The sequence below is a fragment of the Phyllobates terribilis genome, unplaced genomic scaffold (genome assembly GCF_046119375.1).
Source record: "Phyllobates terribilis strain yellow unplaced genomic scaffold, ASM4611937v1 Scaffold_2__4_contigs__length_985480577, whole genome shotgun sequence".
NCBI lineage: Eukaryota > Metazoa > Chordata > Amphibia > Anura > Dendrobatidae > Phyllobates > Phyllobates terribilis.
Genome location: NW_027362762.1, coordinates 657,483,536 through 657,502,398, shown reverse-complemented (window position 1 = coordinate 657,502,398; position 18,863 = coordinate 657,483,536). Strand labels below are relative to the sequence as shown.

The 18,863-nt window shown below is 47.7% G+C and overlaps 2 protein-coding genes across 2 annotated transcripts in view; both read right to left on the bottom strand.

Annotated features, from left to right (window-relative positions):
* The window catches only part of FRS3 (fibroblast growth factor receptor substrate 3), a 50,481-nt gene extending 33,584 nt beyond the window's left edge, over nt 1-16,897 (bottom strand). The window contains exons 1-2 of the mRNA XM_073666746.1: nt 16,678-16,897; nt 4,649-4,784 (exon numbers count right to left, since the gene is read on the bottom strand). The gene's annotated coding sequence lies outside the window, so the exon portion shown is untranslated. The remainder of the gene's footprint in view (nt 1-4,648; nt 4,785-16,677) is intronic.
* Nucleotides 1-18,863, bottom strand: part of LOC141223046 (gastricsin-like) — a 488,086-nt gene that overhangs the window by 251,253 nt on the left and 217,970 nt on the right. The gene's annotated exons all lie outside the window — the stretch shown is intronic.

Here is an 18,863-nt window from a genome sequence, read left to right as displayed (position 1 = left end):
TGGCATTCTCTTGATGAGCTTCAAGAGGTAGTCACCAGAAATGGTCTTCCAACAATCTTGAAGGAGTTCCCAGAGATGCTTAGCACTTGTTGGCCCTTTTCCCTTCACTCTGCGGTCCAGCTCACCCCAAACCATCTCGATTGGGTTCAGGTCTGGTGACTGTGGAGGCCAGGTCATCTGGCGTAGCACCCCATCATTCTCGTTCTTGGTCAAATAGCCCTTACATAGCCTGGAGGTGTGTTTGGGGTCATTGTCCTGTTGAAAAATAAATGATGGTCCAACTAAACGCAAACCGGATGGAATAGCATGCCGCTGCAAGATGCTGTGGTAGCCATGCTGGTTCAGTATGCCTTCAATTTTGAATAAATCCCCAACACAGTGTCAGACAGTCTATTCAGTAGGACTATCAGCTGTGTATCCACCAGACTTCTGCACAACACAACTGATGGTCCCAACCCCATTTATAAGGCAAGAAATCCCACTTATTAAACCTGACAGGGCACACCTGTGAAGTGAAAACCATTTCCGGTGACTACCTCTTGAAGCTCATCAAGAGAATGCCAAGAGTGTGCAAAGCAGTCATCAAAGCAAAAGGTGGCTACTTTGAAGAACCTAGAATATAAGACATATTTTCAGTTGTTTCACACTTTTTTGTTAACTATATAATTCCACATGTGTTAATTCATAGTTTTGATGCCTTCAGTGTGAATGTACAATTTTCATAGTCATGAAAATAAAGAATAATCTTTAAATGAGAAGGCGTGTCCAAACTTTTGGTCTGTACTGAATATATATGTGTGCGTGAGAGTGAGCGTGAGAGTGTGCGCGCGCATGCATATGTACCATCATTTCTGTCCAGGCCTATTTCATGAGTTTAATTTTTTTTTTTTTAATTCTGTGGAAGCAGGGTTGAAAAGCAATGACTGACATTCATTTGTTCATTTTCATAGATTTTAATTGGTTACTACTTTTGTCAGATTCAAGTTATTTCTGTGACCATGGTGTTTTTTTTTTTTTTCATTAAACGAGGGATACCAACAATTTTCGCCACGTGTGTATGGAAAAAATAAACAGAAGGTAACCAACATGTTAAATAACATGCAGACAAACTTTTCACACTTTTTAACATGTAAAAATTAATACTTTTTGATGCAAATGCTTGCTGTGCAAGTGTTTATACGCAGGCGGGTGTCATTTTGACAAATGATGTTCCTCAAATTATCCCTTTCAACATTCTTGTTGTTTAGAAAGTGAATAAGCAATGGTTTTTTAAATAATCGTCCAAAATGTTTCCCTTTTTTTGGGAGCAGTTTCAGGTTTGCTTACCCTTTTGCAGGGTAGGATTTGTAGTAACAATACAGTATGTAGTTAGGGAACACAATGAACAGGCAGGACGTGTGTGGCTGTATCGGCAGTGGGAACAGTTTCACAGATGGGACAGACCAGCAGAAATCCGCCTGTGATAGGACATATGCCGGGTCTACCAGGGCTGGTCCACATCTTTAGTCCCAATTTAGACTGAGAAAATACATGTTTGTTACTATGCTAATTGTATATTGTACTAAAGCCTGCTATATGTTTATTTACAAGAGCCCCCTGCTATACCAACTATGTAAATTGATTAAAGGCTCAAACAATTGCCCTGTGGATGTGTACTTGAAAGGACAGTTGAACTATTTAAAGGAACAAATGCCTCTGTAACAGGCAGATTTGAGACAGAGAATTGAAAGAGTTTATAAGTAGAATCAAAGCTTGGTAGCATGGCTTTATCCAAAGAGACTCCGATTTGGATTCTACATGATTCTGGCCTAAGGGTATATGGCACTGACTGGAAAGATACGGATCTGCTCCACTGACCATCAGAGAGGCCATGGATACATTTGGGGAGACCAAATTGGGACGATGACATCACCTGGCCCCATGGATATGTTGTTTGAGGTTGCCAGGTGGGGCCCTCCGGTCTCCTAGAACCTATGGAGACATTCAGAGAAGCCAGATTGGGACCAGCCGGTCATCTCGCCCCATGGAAACTATTGGAGAGGTCAGGATAGGGCCCTCGGATCTCCTGGCCTTGTACCTCAATGGACTGTCAGCTTCCTAAGCTTGCTGCCATCTCCTCTCTGTTGGGACCCACCAAAATCGGGGGGCCACTGGTTGAGGTAGCAGGCCCTGGAAGTCTAAAAATCGCAGCTGTTCTATCCCAGGCAGGCCAGCGGTAGGGTGACTGTGTAATTTTGCACCATCTTGGGTATTTGCTGGGACTGTTCTGTTTATTGTCCGTTTGGTGGTTCAATAAAATATTGCCACACTGTTTTGCCGATTCCTGCAGAAGCAAGTGATCAAAAACTATAAATGAGTGAAAAAGTCCTGCAGCAAGATTTTGTGTCAGCAAGATGATTAATAAATGCTAAAGGTCTCAAACTCCAAAAGGTGTAAACCTCTTCTGACCACCCTCCCCCCACCCCACCTCCCAGAACTGGAAAATGGATTCTATATGCTCTAAACCAAAGAAGTCCTCACATTCCATCCTGTGGCACAAGGCACAATGGAACAAAACACAGATGAGTAATCTGTCCAGAGGAGTAAGAATGAAGCTAATGCTGGAACGAATATGCTGCTTACAGTGAATCAAGCACTGGTTCAGTGATCCTCTGGGGCTACGTTGCTTCCTTTGACACTGGAAACCTGTAGTGTGCGGAAGATAAGATGGATTCAATCACGTATCAGGAAGTCCTCGGAAAAAATATCATGCCTTCTGTGAGGAAGCTGAAGTGTAGACATAATAGGACCTTCCAACAGTGATCCAAAGCATACCTCAATGCTAAGGCTCCAGTTCAGAAGAAGTCCTGGAGGTTTCTGGACTAGAAACCCATAGAAAATCTTTGGTGGGATTTGAAAAAGGTGATTGCATCCAGCAAAACCAAGAATATTCAAGAATTGGAGGCTCTTACTCATGAGAAATGGGCAATGAGTCCTCAAGAACGCTGCCAGAAGCTGGTTTCTGGTTAGGTAAAAAAACTGCGGCAGGGCATAACAACCAAAGGCTTCTCTACTAAGTAGAAAAGACTCTTGTTATGCAGGAGTTGAATTATTCTGAGACCGGAGAAGTCACTAAATGTGACATTTTGTGTTAAATTTGGAGAAACCACTTGTTATATTAGCTGTGTTGATACTCTTGATAATGATATTCATTCTTGTTTCAATGGTTTAAATTAAATTTTGGATGGGGTTTGAAACATTCTGATTGCAACTGCAAGGTTTATACAGTCAACACATTTGTTAAGGCTATGGACATAGCTGGGGGAATATTTTCCATTATATGCTTTCATTTTTGGGCTAAAAAAAAAAAAACAAACACATCTCTATCAGCTAAAATGGTTAACGAGCTCTTCTAATTGCATGGTCTTTTACCCTTTACCTATCTTCTCAAGAACTCTCCTAAGCCAATTTATGACCACATGAAAACAGCTTATAAGTCCAGAACTGCTGGCACTTCAACTGAGTTTGCCATCATTTGGTGTTTTGCACAGGAGAGATCAAAGTAGCTTCTGAAATAAAAGCTTTCCATGTCTCCTATGTGTCTGATGGCTATGATATTGTCTGTTAGGACACGAGTGATCATCCCACTAGAATTTCTTGCTAGTGAAATAAAAAGAGGAAAATTGCAATGAGCTTTAAGATGTCGATGACCAGGAGTCCTTGGAGACTAGCATCTATGATAAGGACCAGTCAATGAAAGGAAAGCCATTATAGCAAGAATCAAAATCAGAGTGCCGACATCTCAGTATATGACTGGAGTGCAAGGTTGGGGTAGTAGGATAGGGTGATCAAATGAGAGTGGACATTGCTCCCATTTGAAGAGGCACTAGTCTGAAGATCTGCAAAGAAACTTAGCAAAAAGAATCTGTTGACATGGCTGCTACCAACCTTTCCATGATCATCAAGCAAAACCAGAGCAAAAAGAGATAGATTAAACTGGAGAATGGAGGGCCACTTGTGTTATCTGGAAGTAGAAGCTACGCCACTCACGTGTCAAACAGGACCAGATAAGTTAGGAGGCACCCCTTGACTGGCATCATGGCTTATGAAATCCTGACTAGTTACCCAACAAACAAACAGGAAGAAAGCTTTATCAGGAGGAAGGGCATTGGTACACTAAAAACTGATCTCCTAGGCAATCTACAGTGGGGCAATGGACAGTCACAGGAGGAGCAGGTAGACTTGGTCTGGTCAATAAGAAATTTACATAATAGTGCAAGCAAATAAGTAACTGAAAACAAAGCATATGTTGGGACAGAGCTCCCCATTTTTGGTCTTTGAAGAAATAGATAAGGGAATTACCTCACTAACAAAACTGGAGCTTTTGGGGGGGTTTTGAGAAAAAAGCCTCCTGAGAAAAGGCGTTCAGTTGTTGAGCACAATGATGTTACACACACAGCAGCTGAGCATCAACACATCTGTAGCAAAGGCAAACAACCAATTTGTAAGTTGCAGTCAGCCAGGTATTTCCACTGCCGCACCTTCTGCTGAGGAAATGTAGTGTTACGTAGTGACCATGCAAATAACTGGCCATCCATGTAATATAAAGATAGTACGTGTCCTAAAATATTTGTTATTCAGGTAGTCTATTAATAAAAATACTTTTTACCTTAATGAGGCCATGGATGAAGAATATTCTTAGAATTCAGGGCCCATAAGTTCCACCTCGCTGCACCATTTCTCTGCTTGACGACATGAAACCGAATAGGCCAGAAGAGGCTACATGCCATCAATCCACATATCACCTGTCAGGAAGAAAACAAAGATCCATACAGTTATACACTTAATTTTTTTCACTATGTTCTGCAACAGAGAGGGAGGAAACCAAACTAGGCTCTTCAACAGAGGCCTAGGCAGCCATTTCTCCCTAGTTGAAGCCAAAGATGGAGAACAACAGTAGAATTTAGGAAACACTTCACCGTAGGAGCCTCTCTGGTTCTTTGGCAAGACTTCTTTTCTCCTGTATCTACCAGTAGCAAATTTATATGAAACCCTAGGCCCTGGAAGCTGTGCATCCCTGGTTAGACATCCATAGGCCCTTGCTCACAGATATAGTTAAGACAGTCAAAGTCATAGGGTGTCCTCTGCTGGGACACCGGCACCTATAATCTTTGGGAATCTTGGCTGTAGGAAATGCAAGGGAATCTGAACCTCCAGAAACATTATTTACCTGCACATATAGGTATAGTCTGCATGTAAATCATGTAAGCCAGACTTGCTGGAACAGCAGCTACAGGGAAAAAATGAAGTTTTATTCTCCTTGTAGCCAATTGCTTCCAGTCATTGAGGCATTGAAGAGTGATTACAATTATCGCTCATTATACTGTGAGCTGAATATAATTACTCCCCATTACATTGATTGACAGCTTGTTTTGCAGTGTGTGCGTGCGGAGCAAGCCATCAATGAGCTGAAGAGTGAATTAATTTACAAGCCACACCTGATATAAAAGGTATGGGCATTACTAAAAGTCTGTAAGCCAGACACTAAGCACTACACATATCTGTGTGCATATATAATAGACGACCACCCCCCCTATACAAATGGTTGTTTCAACAGTATTCTGCATCAGTGCTTCCTCCGCCTTGATCATTAGGCTTGCTGCATCCTGTAGTGCATCAGTACTGTGACATACTGTTGGTAAATACAGCTGTTTTATTTCTGTGATTTTTTATTTTATTGTAAACGGTCCGGGAGACGGTTCGTAATCCCCTTCACAGTAATTGTAACAGAGGTTTTCCAAGCAAAATTAGCAACTGATGAGAGCTTCCGCACCCCACTTCTGTGGTACATTCCATGCAGTTTTATCATACTGAGGATAACCTTGATTTGGTAGGTGAGGGTGAATTTACAAATAAAAAAAATAAAAAAATTTAAGTAAAATAATACACTGCTCAAGAAAATAAAGGGATCACTTAAATAACAGAATATAACTCCAAGTAAATCAAACTGTCCAATTAGGAAGCAACACTGATTGACAATCAATTTCACATGCTGTTGTGCCAATGGAATAGACAATAGATGGAAATTATTGGCAATTATCAAGACACCCTCAAAGGAGTGGTTCTGCAGGTGGGGACCACAGACCACATCTCAGTACCAATGCTTTCTGGCTGATGTTTTGGTCACTTTTGAATGTTGGTTGTGCTTTCACACTCGTGGTAGCATGAGACGGACTCTACAACCCACAGAAGTTGCTCAGGTAGTGCAGCTCATCCAGGATGGCACATCAATGCGAGATGTGGCAAGAAGGCTTGCTGTGTCTGACAGCGTAGTGTCCAGAGGCTATAGGTGCTACCAGGAGACAGGCCAGTACACCAGGAGACCTGGAGGAGGCCATAGGAGGGCAACAACCCAGCAGCAGGACCGCTGTCTCAGCCTTTGTGCAAGGAGGAACAGGAGGAGCACTGCCAGAGCTTTGCAAAATGACCTCCAGCAAGCCACAAATGTGCATGTGTCTGCACAAACGGTTGGAAACCGACTCCATGAGGGTGGTATGAGGGCCCGACGTCCACAGATGGGGGTTGTGCTCACAGCCCAACACTGTGCAGGACACTTGGCATTTGCCACAGAACACCAGAATTGGCAAAGTCGCCACTGGCGCCCTGTGCTTTTCACAGATGAAAGCAGGTTCACACTGAGCACATGTGACAGACATGACAGAGTCTGGAGATGAAGTGGAGAGCGATCTGCTGTCTGCAACATCCTTCAGCATGACCGGTTTGGCAGTGGGTCAGTAATGGTGTGGGGTGGCATTTCTTTGGAGGGCCGCACAGCCCTCCATGTGCTCGCCAGAGGTAGCCTGACTGCCAGTAGGTACTGAGATGAGATCCTCAGACCCCTTGTGAGACCATATGCTGGAGCGTTTGGATAATGCCAGACCTCATGTGGCTGGAGTGTGTCAGCAGTTCCTGCAAGATGACGGCATTGAAGCTATGGACTGGCCCGCCCGTTCCCCAGACCTGAATCCAATTGAGCACATCTGGGACATCATGTCTCGCTCCATCCACCAACGTCACGTTACACCACAGACTGTCCAGGAGTTGGCGGATGCTTTAGTCCACATCTGGGAGGAGATCCCACAGGAGACCATCCGCAACCTCATCAGAAGCATGCTCAGGCGTTGTAGGGAGGTCATACAGGCACGTGGAGGCCACACACAATACTGAGCCTCATTTTGACTTGTTTTAAGGACATTACATCGAAGTTGGATCAGCCTGTAGTGTGTTTTTCCACTTTAATTTTGGGGGTGACTCCAAATCCAGGCCTCCATTGGTTAATACATTTGATTTCCATTGATGATTTTTGCGTGATTTTGTTGTCAGCACATTCAACTTTGTACAGAACAAAGTATTCAATGAGAATATTTCATTCATTCAGATCTAGGATGTGTTAACTGAGTGTTCCCTTTATTTTTTGGAGCAGTGTATATATAAAAAAAATTGAATGATGGGATGGGGATAACTTCCAAATGTGTTGATACCCTTTTAAGTGAATAATTTAAAAATATTTCCCCTAATCCTTTCTAAATATCTATGTAGTGTGCCATAGTGCAAGTATTAAATAGCCGTGGTCTTTGGTTTCCACAGTCCCTCTGGACCTCATCTGCAAAAAGAGGACTGCTCTTCAGCTTTGCCGGACCATGCAGCATCTGTGTGGGACAGTGCTGCTTTCTTAACTTAAGCCGATGGGAACTAGAACAAGGCGCCATTGCCTTTCTTAATGTAAGTGACTTCCGATGCATACAAAGCCTAGTGAGGCAACTGGTCTGATTGGAGGTCACATGGGCCAGAAGAGGACTGGAGCAGAACTGGAAGAAGACAGACTGGTAAGCATTTTTAGAAAGTATTAGGGGATAAAAATGGGAGAGCTTCTTTAATCTATCATGTGAATGAGCCACTGTAAAGCAACAATCCAGGAAAGCATATGGCGACAACTAGAACACTTCTCATCAGGACACATTTATCACACTGAAGCAAACAATCAAGGTTTTGCAAGTAGAGATCTTGAAAACCCATGAGAAATTATGAGTATTATACAGGTAGCACATGGTGAAAAATGAATGAGCCCTGTTAATGTAAGCACAGCCATAAAATCAGTTCTAGTGTCGCCCTTGGCCCGATTTCCCTGGCTCCTTTCATATTGGGAGTCCTTTCTAGGGAGTGCACTGTAGATAGTTATGACTGTACTTTTCTGTGCGTATTTTGGTCATATACAAGCCTCTTACAGAAAATACTAATTTTACAGGGCCAGTTCATCTTTCACCTGGTGTCCACTATTCAGTTTTATTTTCTGTTTTGTACAGTTTTTCCAGACTTTTTATTATTATCCCAATAATCCGAACCTCGCACCTCCATCTCCAAGACTCGTGCTTCACCAGTTCTCTGGAATGCTCTACCCCAGACGATCCAACTGATGCCTAGCCACCACGTCTTCAAACGCGCCTTAAAAAACTCTCTTTAAACAAGCCTACCACCCAGGGCTGTGGAGTCGGAGTCGGTATAAAATGGACCGACTCCAACTTCTAAAATATATAATAAATTGGGTACAGTAGTTCAATGCAGTTTGTGGGGAATATTTTTTTCATAAAAATTTGGGAAAGTTATGAAATGTCCTATAAATGTCTGTCCTATTCCTGATCTAAGGGTCTAGACCAGGGGTGGGCAATTAATTTTCCCGAGGGGCCACATGAGAGACCGTGACTGTTGGGGAGGGCCGAACCAATAGGCTGAAATGAATTCTGCTCAATATTAATATTAACATGAGCATGAGCCCCACACAGCCTCCCCATGTCCAGCATGAGCCCCACACAGCCCTCCCGTGTCCAGCATGTGCCCCACACAGCCCTCCCGTGTCCAGCATGAGAGCTCGAGAGCCTCCTCATGTCCAGCATGACAGCCCCCCCCTAGTGTCCAGCATGACAGCCCCCCCCTAGTGTCCAGCATGACAGCCCCCCCCTAGTGTCCAGCATGACAGCCCCCCCCCTACTGTCCAGCATGACAGCCCCCCCCTACTGTCCAGCATGACAGCCCCCCCCCTACTGTCCAGCATGACAGCCCCCCCCCTACTGTCCAGCATGACAGCCCCCCCCTAGTGTCCAGCATGACAGCCCCCCCCTAGTGTCCAGCATGACAGCCCCCCCCTAGTGTCCAGCATGACAGCCCCCCCCTAGTGTCCAGCATGACAGCCCCCCCCCTAGTGTCCAGCATGACAGCCCCCCCCCTAGTGTCCAGCATGACAGCCCCCCCCCCTAGTGTCCAGCATGACAGCCCCCCCCCCTAGTGTCCAGCATGACAGCCCCCCCCCCCCTAGTGTCCAGCATGACAGCCCCCCCCCCTAGTGTCCAGCATGACAGCCCCCCCCCCCTAGTGTCCAGCATGACAGCCCCCCCCCTAGTGTCCAGCATGACAGCCCCCCCCCTAGTGTCCAGCATGACAGCCCCCCCCCTAGTGTCCAGCATGACAGCCCCCCCCCTAGTGTCCAGCATGACAGCCCCCCCCCCTAGTGTCCAGCATGACAGCCCCCCCCCCTAGTGTCCAGCATGACAGCCCCCCCCCTAGTGTCCAGCATGACAGCCCCCTCCCTAGTGTCCAGCATGACAGCCCCCTCCCTAGTGTCCAGCATGACAGCCCCCTCCCTAGTGTCCAGCTTGACAGCCCCCTCCCTAGTGTCCAGCATGACAGCCCTCCCTAGTGTCCAGCATGACAGCCCTCCCTAGTGTCCAGCATGACAGCCCTCCCTAGTGTCCAGCATGACAGCCCCCCCCCTAGTGTCCAGCATGACAGCCCCCCCCCTAGTGTCCAGCATGACAGCCCCCCCCCCTAGTGTCCAGCATGACAGCCCCCCCCCCCTAGTGTCCAGCATGACAGCCCCCCCCCTAGTGTCCAGCATGACAGCCCCCTCCCTAGTGTCCAGCATGACAGCCCCCTCCCTAGTGTCCAGCTTGACAGCCCCCTCCCTAGTGTCCAGCATGACAGCCCTCCCTAGTGTCCAGCATGACAGCCCTCCCTAGTGTCCAGCATGACAGCCCTCCCTAGTGTCCAGCATGACAGCCCTCCCTAGTGTCCAGCATGACAGCCCTCCCTAGTGTCCAGCATGACAGCCCCCCTGCGTCCAGCATGACAGCCCTCCCTGCGTCCAGCATGACAGCCCTCCCTGTGTCCAGCATGAGAGCCCCCCCGTGTCCAGCATGAGAGCCCCCCCCTGTGTCCAGCATGAGAGCCCCCCCCTGTGTCCAGCATGAGAGCCCCCCCCTGTGTCCAGCATGAGAGCCCCCCCCTGTGTCCAGCATGAGAGCCCCCCCCTGTGTCCAGCATGAGAGCCCCCCCCTGTGTCCAGCATGAGAGCCCCCCCCTGTGTCCAGCATGAGAGCCCCCCCCTGTGTCCAGCATGAGAGCCCCCCCCTGTGTCCAGCATGAGAGCCCCCCCCTGTGTCCAGCATGAGAGCCCCCCCCTGTGTCCAGCATGAGAGCCCCCCCCTGTGTCCAGCATGAGAGCCCCCCCCTGTGTCCAGCATGAGAGCCCCCCCCTGTGTCCAGCATGAGAGCCCCCCCCTGTGTCCAGCATGAGAGCCCCCCCCTGTGTCCAGCATGAGAGCCCCCCCCTGTGTCCAGCATGAGAGCCCCCCCGTGTCCAGCATGAGAGCCCCCCCCTGTGTCCAGCATGAGAGCCCCCCCCTGTGTCCAGCATGAGAGCCCCCCCCTGTGTCCAGCATGAGAGCCCCCCCCTGTGTCCAGCATGAGAGCCCCCCCCTGTGTCCAGCATGAGACCCCCCCCTGTGTCCAGCATGAGACCCCCCTGTGTCCAGCATGAGAGCCCTCCACTATGTCCAGCATGAGAGCACCCCTGTGTCCAGCATGAGAGCATCTCTTGTGTCCAGCATTAAAGCCCCCCTGTGCCCAGCATCAAAGCAAAGCCGTCCCTGTGTCCAGCATTAAAGCCCCCCCTGTGTCCAGCATATACTTACTTCACTCCCCGTTTCCCTACGCTCCTGTCTCTGATGCACTGACTCTCCACAGTGTGCAGGCTGATGCTATTGTGTCAGCTGTTTCTAACGCTGATTGGTGGAAGAGGGAAGTGGCGGCCCCTCCTCCACCAATGCATTCACCGCGGATTGAGACCACGGATTGAGACAGCGGTGACGGTGTGCAGGCGGGCAGTGACTGCGTGCGGTGCAGTGCGGCCCGTGGGCCACTGTTATCAGCCCTTCGGCTGTCTCGGTCCGCGGGCCGCACGTTGCCCAGATCTGGTCTAGACTTTTAGCTGAGATGAATCTGTGCTACAGTAAATTTATCACTTAAACATGAGCCATGTATGAGGGAGTTGGAGTCAGGCTGAGTTCACACGATGCGTTTTTCATGCGTTTCCGCGGCGTTTTTGCAGTTGCGTAAACGCCGCGGAAACGCATGAAAAACGCATGGTAGAAGGGCAGCAATGTTCCCCAATGGAAATCCGCATGTGCTGTGCACATGATGCGGATTTTTCCGCAGCGTAAACGCTGCGGTCAAAAATCCGCAGCATGTCAATTAATTTTGCGGAAACGCTGCTCTTTTGCCGCCATTGACTTGCATTAGACCGCATGGAATCCGCATCACTGTATATGTTGATGCGCTTTTCATGCGGTCTAATGTGCGGATGGTACCCGGGTGTGGATGAGAGGACTCTCATCCAGACCCAGGTATCATTAAAAAAAAAAAGAATAAAATAAAAAATATATATATTCTCACCTTCTGACGGCCCGCGCTGCGTCCTGCCGGCTTCCCGGGCACTTCACGGTTGAATGAAGAAGGACCTTCGCTGACGTCAGAGTCATGTGACGGGTCACGTGACGCTGACGTCGGAAGGTCCTAAAGTCTTCACTGCCGGCAGCCGGGACCGATGAAGCAGGACACCGGGGGCCATCAGAGGGTAAAGTATAGATTTATTTTTTATTTTTTGACATTCACACACTATATAAATCCATGCCGGTTGCATGGATTTATATGGTGTGAAGTTGACAAGCACTTTCCAAGTGATGCTAAAAATCGCTTGGGAAGCGCTTGTCAACCCGCATGCGGAAATGAAAGTGAAGACCGCTTCATTTCCGCATGTCCCTGGCAGGAAACCGCATGTACAATCCGCATGCGTTTTTTCCTGCCAGAGAGATGCAGAAACGCTCAGGAAAAAATCCTGAGCGTTTCTGCATCGTGTGCACATACCCTCAGAGGTATTGCTTACCGACTACACAGCCCTGCTACCACCTCAACTCAGTAAACTAACTTTCCCCTGTTCCCTCCTTCTAAATATTATACAGAATCTGTTCCCTACTATTCATCTGTCTCCACACCCTCCATGGACATGATAACTGCACTCTATACTTGATTATTGCACTTAAGCATACTGGCTGATGACCGGATCATGCAGCCTTATATGAAAATCCCTACTTATTAGAATTGATAGACCTGAAATTACAAGCACTTTTCACCTATTGTGTCCCCCATTTCCTTGTAGATTGTAAGCAGGACCCTCACTCCTAATGTAACTGTTTAAACTGTCTTACCTTATATTGAATTTATTGTCTGTACACGGCCCTGCTTAATTATAAGATGCAGCGGAATATGTTGGCACTATATAAGTAATAAATTATTATGTGTTTTTATGAGTGCTCACTAAAGGTTCTGTCTAGTGAAAACAAGTTGTCAACTTGTAACAGGATAGGTGATGACTTGTTGATCGGGAGGGGGGGGGGGGTTCTGACTGCTGGGACCTGCACTGATCGGGGATGGGGATAGAGCAAAGTACACATGATCGACTGCTGCTTCCTTTATTTTCTATATGGCAGCTGAGCACTAAGCTTGGCTTTTTCGGAAGCCCTAGAGAGAAAGATGGAGCAGCGGTCATATGTCCAACATGACGCTTCATTTTGTAAAAGCAATAAAAGTTCTCCACATGGAATAAAAGTTCTCCACATGGAATAAAAGTTCTCCACATGGAATAAAAGTTCTCCACATGGAATAAAAGTTCCACATTCTGCTGATCAGTGCTCGGCCCCTCACCGATCAGCAAGTTATCACTTATCCTGCGGAGGTAAAGAGGTTTTTCCAGACTTGTATAAGTTGCCTGGCACTTTTTTCTTTTGCAGATGATATTTCATAAGCAGGTACTATAGGCTGCTACATATGGTTTACTTTGCAGTTGTTTAATTCTAGCTCTATTAGACCAGGTGACCAGATCATATCATAGCTGCTCCATCCCACGTTCATTGAAGCCTGTTTTCGGGCCTGTGCAAGGCATAGGGTCAGCAGACTGCTTATTTCAAAGGCTAAGTCAGCCCCTTCCTCTCTCTATGCACTGGATGTCAAAGGAGAGACAATGATTAGCTATTAAAAACAAGCAGTCGCCCAGCTTCTTGACACACTGCTAAGGTTATGTGCCGACACAGGAAACAGTCTCCTGTATCCAACAAAATATTAAGTAGTAAATTGCAGGTTAGAATATTAGCTGAAATTTGTTACCTAGGCATTTTATCAACTTTACCCATCAGTAGACAAGAAATTAACTCAAAAGTGACACCAAACATTGGTGAAGTTATCATTTACAGAAATGGTCACTTCCCATAAAACTAAAATGTAATATACAGACAGGGGTTTCATTGTGTCCAAACAGAACTCTGGCATTTATTTGGGCTGACACTCTTAAAAAGACACTTGCCACTTTCTAACAGACACGTCTCAATACTATGGAAAGAAAAAGAGTTCCTTGCCACTAGCTCACGTAGGCCACAGGCTACTTTAGGCTTGAGATCTAGAAGACACTGGGGTCTTCGTGCAGCCCAGTATGATGCAGAGATATCACAGGCCAGAAGAGGCTTGTAGCTTGAGATGTTCCTTTGTTGTGGGAATACGGTTAGGCGGTAATAATAGTAATAGTTTTGTGGGATACTTACTATATGTAGGAGATTGTTAGTAAGCACAATTTCTATGTGAGCGACATAAAAGCCATACTTTTACGGTGTTGGGGCGTACTTGGGGGCACAGTTACTGTGTGGGTTGCCCGATACTGTATCAGGGCAGTATGGGAACATTATTACTGTGAAGCAGCACAAGGAGGGGCACAAAATCAGGAACATTACTGTGTAGGAAGCTTACTATCAGGGGCACTATTTATTTGGCACTATTTTTTTTTTGGGGGGGGGGGGGGGGGAGAGAGTGTAACCAATAGTTATGACATTTAAGTATTTGGAGGCATTTTACTACATGGCAGATAAAAAAAACGAGAACAGATAGAGCAGTAAGAGGCACAGTAATGGGAACTTGTATAGGGTGGGAAATACCATAGGTGGGAGAAACGGCCACAAAGACCTGTCACAGAAGGCTTCTGTTCAGAGCCGAAAAACGGTTTGTGATCTTTAAACTGAGGACTTCTAATAAAGGACCAACTAGTCACTGGATATTCTGATTCTTTACTCCTCTGCTTATTCTAGTTATTGTTAAGCCGCTTAATTCCCGAACGGGTTCTCTCCTGGCGCCGTCCCCCACACCTAAGGTGAAACTGTATCACCCAACCCCCTCCTATACTATATTTTTCTACAAAGGCCTAGGCATCAATCTGAACACAGGAGACATGATCTGGAGAAGTATGGTAGCCTGGGTCCGATGGAGACAAAAACAAACGTTTCCAGATATGATATTTCCAATTCAAAGTCCGCACTGAAGTTGACATCACAGAAACAGACATAAAAAAAAAAAAATGGATGGAAATCAAATGAACTCATAATAGCCAATGACATCTGTCTTGCGCCATTGGTGTCCAACATGCAGAGAGCCAGGATTTCATCCATTTTTTTTTATTTTTATGGTTATAACACAGATGTGAAACAGCGCCTAAGTGAATGGAGTTACCCATGCAATGTGCACTCGCACGGTCTGCAGTGTGACTTTGACCATGTAGTGGTACATACTAGTTTTTATTTATTTTACTCACTTATATAGCGCCATTAATTCCACAGCACTTTACAGACACTATAAGCACTGTCCCCATTGGGGCTCATAATTTAGATTCCCTATCTGTATGTCTTTTGGAATGTGGGAGGAAACCAGAGAACCTGGAGGAAACCCATGCAAACACGGGGAGAATATGCAAACTCCTTGCAGATGTTGTCCTTGGTGGGATTTGAACCCAGGACCCCAGCGGTGCAAGGCTGCAGTGCTAACCACTGAGCCACCGTGCTGCCTCTAGTTCTATATAGTATGGTGGTAGTATCGATCTTACACATTAGGAATCTTCAATAGATTGAGTTACCAGCCGTCACAGAACTAGTTTCTATTATAATGTAATATCCAGGGACTATTTACTGCGGAGCCACTGTATTGCAACATATGTATACAAATATGTACTTACAGATGAAGTGGTATTGCAGCATATAGAACAATCATAGGTTAAATCCCTCTATATGGGGACAAAAAAAAGTAAGAAAAAGAACCAAAACAACACTTATCTCCATTTAAATAAAAATAAAAAAAAGCTTATTTGGCCTCACTGCGACCACAAGAATCTGATGTAATGAAATGGTTATCAGTGTGGCTTTGAGGCACTGGGGTCCTGGGTTCAAATCCCACCAAGGACAACATCTGCAAGGAGTTTGTATGTTCTCCCCATGTTTTCATGGGTTTCCTCCCACACTCCAAAGACATACTGATAGGGAATGTAGATTGTGAGCCCCAATGGGGACAGTGCCGATAATGTCTGTAAGGTGCTGTGGAATATGATGGCGCTATGTAAACAAAGCATAATAAAATATAGGTCCCGAATCATCATTTGTGAGTGTGGGGGAGGGTTCAGTCACTTTACTTTTTTTCCCCCACTTTCTTTGCATTAAATTCTTCAAAAACAGCACGTCATTCCTCTTACGCAAAATCAATTTGATATATTTTTTTGCCTCTGACCTGCTTTGTGACAAGTTTCCCCCAAAGGCACAAAGTAACTGGCGCACATGAAATCCCTCCAGGGAAGGGGGAATTGGATTCCTTTTGCGCGATTATTTATTTTTTAAAAAAATGTAACTTGCACTTCATAAATGAGGCAAAAACATCTGGAAATTGACATAAACATCTGAAAACAACAAAAGACAACATTAAAGACGGCGCAAATGAAGAAGTCACTGAGTCACAGAAACACTGAGGATACTAGAATGAATCGGGCCCAGAAAGTGAATGAACCCATCCAGCACATGCCAGAGCTATCAGTGCCCACATCCAGGCGGCAGCAGGACCCCCAGACTGGAGACTAACGAGCCCGAGCTGAGAGTCTGCTGCATGGACCAAACAATGAGGAAAGAAGAGCAGCCCTGACGTATTCCAATGTCACCCCGCACCCGCCCAGCACGGTGACGGCTCGCCGCCTATGCACAGGGCACTCGGTCCGGCCGCGAAGGCAGGATGCTTAGGCCTCTCTGTTTACCTGTCGGTGCGAGGACACTGCAGGACATGGACACGGCGCACAGCGGCCTCAGCCCAGGAGCGGGCACAGTACCCGGCCGGGAGTCAGCTGGACATCACTGGCACACGTCTGTATGTGCACGAGGATGCACTCAGTGACTGCTGCTTCCCATTCAAATCAATAGACTGCTATGCGCGCACACGTAGACACGAAGCCGTACGTACATGTCTGCCTTCCGTCATCCCTCGCAGCCCGTCCACTGTGGCTCCATGTCCCGCGGGGTCGCCCTCACACACAGCTCTCCGGGAGCCGCTCCGTCCTCTCTTCCCATTCACATCACAACCCAGGAGAATGCTCTGCCCTCAACGCGAAAGCCCGGGGCAGGCGAGAAAGCCTAGTGGACGAAAGGACCTTTGATGATGTCATGACCATGTGATCAGTCACGTGCTTGGGAGGAGCCAGGCTGTGTGACCGGCGGTTTCATATCGCTTTTTTCTCAATTATATATAAAAATGGCCTCCTGACTACAAGAGAAGTGTCCCCAAAAATTCATCTGTGCCACTGCTGTGCCCACTGCTCACCTCTCCATACACAGCGCTGTGCCCACCTATCCATGCACAGTGCTGTGCCCACCTATCCATACACAGTGCTGTGCCCCCTATCCATACCCAGTGCTGTGCCCACCTATCCATACACAGCGCTGTGCCCACCTATCCATGCACAGTGCTGTGCCCACCTATCCATGCACAGTGCTGTGCCCACCTATCCATACCCAGTGCTGTGCCCACCTATCCATGCACAGTGCTGTGCCCACCTATCGATACCCAGTGCTGTGCCCACCTATCCATGCACAGTGCTGTGCCCACCTATCCATACCCAGTGCTGTGCCCCCTATCCATACACAGTGCTGTGCCCACCTATCCATACCCAGTGCTGTGCCCCCTATCCATACCCAGTGCTGTGCCCACCTATCCATACCCAGAGCTGTGCCCCTTATCCATATACAGTGCTGTGCCCCCTATCCATACCCAGTGCTGTGCCCCCTATCCATACCCAGTGCTGTGCCCCCTATCCATACCCAGTGCTGTGCCCACCTATCCATACCCAGAGCTGTGCCCCTTATCCATATACAGTGCTGTGCCCCCTATCCATACCCAGAGCTGTGCCCCCTATCCATACACAGTGCTGTGCCCCCTATCCATACCCAGTGCTGTGCCCCCTATCCATACCCAGTGCTGTGCCCACCTATCCATACCCAGAGCTGTGCCCCTTATCCATATACAGTGCTGTGCCCCCTATCCATACCCAGAGCTGTGCCCCCTATCCATACACAGTGCTGTGCCCCCTATCCATACACAGTGCTGTGCCCACCTATCCATACACAGCGCTGTGCCCACCTATCCATGCACAGTGCTGTGCCCACCTATCCATGCACAGTGCTGTGCCCACCTATCCATACCCAGTGCTGTGCCCCCTATCCATGCACAGTGCTGTGCCCCCTATCCATACCCAGTGCTGTGCCCACCTATCCATACCCAGAGCTGTGCCCCTTATCCATATACAGTGCTGTGCCCCCTATCCATACCCAGAGCTGTGCCCCCTATCCATACACAGTGCTGTGCCCCCTATCCATACCCAGTGCTGTGCCCACCTATCCATACACAGTGCTGTGCCCCCTATCCATACACAGTGCTGTGCCCCCTATCCATACCCAGTGCTGTGCCCACCTATCCATACACAGCGCTGTGCCCACCTATCCATGCACAGTGCTGTGCCCACCTATCCATGCACAGTGCTGTGCCCACCTATCGATACCCAGTGCTGTGCCCACCTATCCATGCACAGTGCTGTGCCCACCTATCCATACCCAGTGCTGTGCCCCCTATCCATACACAGTGCTGTGCCCACCTATCCATACCCAGTGCTGTGCCCCCTATCCATACCCAGTGCTGTGCCCACCTATCCATACCCAGAGCTGTGCCCCTTATCCATATACAGTGCTGTGCCCCCTATCCATACCCAGTGCTGTGCCCCCTATCCATACCCAGTGCTGTGCCCCCTATCCATACCCAGTGCTGTGCCCACCTATCCATACCCAGAGCTGTGCCCCTTATCCATATACAGTGCTGTGCCCCCTATCCATACCCAGAGCTGTGCCCCCTATCCATACACAGTGCTGTGCCCCCTATCCATACCCAGTGCTGTGCCCCCTATCCATACCCAGTGCTGTGCCCACCTATCCATACCCAGAGCTGTGCCCCTTATCCATATACAGTGCTGTGCCCCCTATCCATACCCAGAGCTGTGCCCCCTATCCATACACAGTGCTGTGCCCCCTATCCATACCCAGTGCTGTGCCCCCTATCCATACCCAGTGATGTGCCCACCTATCCATACCCAGTGCTGTGCC